The sequence below is a fragment of the Theropithecus gelada genome, chromosome 5 (genome assembly GCF_003255815.1).
Source record: "Theropithecus gelada isolate Dixy chromosome 5, Tgel_1.0, whole genome shotgun sequence".
Taxonomy (NCBI): Eukaryota; Metazoa; Chordata; class Mammalia; order Primates; family Cercopithecidae; genus Theropithecus; species Theropithecus gelada.
Window position 1 is genome coordinate 16,228,100 of NC_037672.1, and position 1,687 is coordinate 16,229,786.

Genomic DNA, 1,687 nt, shown 5'->3' on the forward strand with positions numbered 1-1,687 from the left:
TATCAAAACTCACTCTGAAAAGAAAAGTCTAAGTAGTCCAAGCTGTCCAAAGACAGAATAGACCTTGACAGTCTCAAAAACAAAGGAAACACACAAAGCATGAAATCTAAGACCAAATATCTCTGACCTCCCAGAACATATCAAAAGTGCAGATCTGAGTATAAATACTATACCCTACTGGCCTAAGTATTCATCAGATGGTGTGTTTTTGGCTTAGGGGTTCTTACATGATATACATAGAGAGAGAAAGGGAAACAAATTTCTTGGCAGATTCAAGCATCTGTGTAGGGAAGAGGAAAGAAGAGTAGTACACTTAAGAGAATCGCAGTGGGATGGGGGTAAGAGGCTGAGAATAGACACGTTTTAGGTTTCGGCTAAGAATTGAGAGAACTCACACAGTTGCTGCGAGGATCAAAGGATAACATGCAAAAATAGACAGAAAAGTATAGATCATGAGATAAATGTAAGAAATTCCATTCCCAGAGGCAGCTGGCAGTGCTACAGACTCCTGAGCAAGTGAAGCAATGCAAACTGTCGGAGGAATATGGTTCCACTGAACCTATTCCAGCCAGGAAGAAACAAGGATGAAAAGGAGGCTTTGGGAACAATGAAGGCAACAAAGACAGTTGGTGGGGGGTGGAAAAAGGAATACATGAAGGAAAGTCCAATTCTGCCATGGCTTGGACATCAAGGTGCCCAAAATTCATGAAGCTCCTCCTTTCTAGCATTTGCACCCAACAGACCTGAAAATAACCAGATTGCCAGGCCTTTCCTACCTCTCCTTCCCTCTACCTGAAACATCTCTCTTCTCCTTCCTTACTCAGCTCTTTCCTTTGTCTTCTGCTTGGTCATTTCCCAACTATGTTTCAGGTCTCTTAGTTGTCACTTTCTGCAGAAATCCTTTCTGGACTTCCCCTTACCCAGTGCTAAATCCTTCTTCTTTTTGGCTCTCCAAACTCCCTGTTCTTTTTTGTTTGTTTGTTTTTTCTTCCCAGAATGTCTCACAAAACAGCCAAATATACCTCTGTAAAGACAGAAAGTAAAATAATGCTAGTTCTGTGAATTCTCTCTTCTTCTCATGCAAATACCTCAACTGCCACCAATGGACAGAAAGGAGCTCAATGAGAAGCCAAGCTCCCTGTTCTTTCTCCGTTTCTATATAGTTACTGCCTCTTGCCCTGTCTTCCCCGTCACCCTCCATAAACTTATTCACCTTGTAAAGGCAAGAACCATGGTGTCTACACAGTTGCCTGGCACATAATAGAAGCACAATAAATTCATTCATTCATTTATTCACCTGACACATATTTACTGAATATACATTCTGTGTCAGGCAGTGAAGTAAAGCAGCAAACAAGACAAATAAATTCTCTGCCTTCATTCTTGGGGGGAAGGAAAGGTTTTTTTGTTTTGTTTTGTTTTGTTTTATCAAGTAAATGAAAACAAACAAGATGGTTACAGATTGCTAAAAGAGGTATGGAAAAAAATGAACAGTTCGATGACATGAAAGAGGAAGAACTTCTTTAAGTCTCATGTCTTTGGATCCTGGGAGAATCTGTCCCCTGCAGCCTAAAGCCCTGCTCCTTCTTTCACCGGGATTCACTGGGATCCTCAGGGAGATCACAGGGCAATGAGGGGAACTGAAGAGGAAACCAGGAATTGCAATCATATGGGATAAGGCCTACGA

At 41.5% G+C, this 1,687-nt stretch overlaps 1 non-coding gene across 1 annotated transcript; it reads right to left on the minus strand.

Moving 5' to 3' along the window:
* Nucleotides 1-994: 994 nt before the first annotated feature.
* LOC112625598 lies at nt 995-1,131 on the minus strand. Its single transcript, XR_003119682.1, has one exon. It is a non-coding gene; the product is annotated as a small nucleolar RNA SNORA75 (small nucleolar RNA).
* Nucleotides 1,132-1,687: the final 556 nt, after the last annotated feature.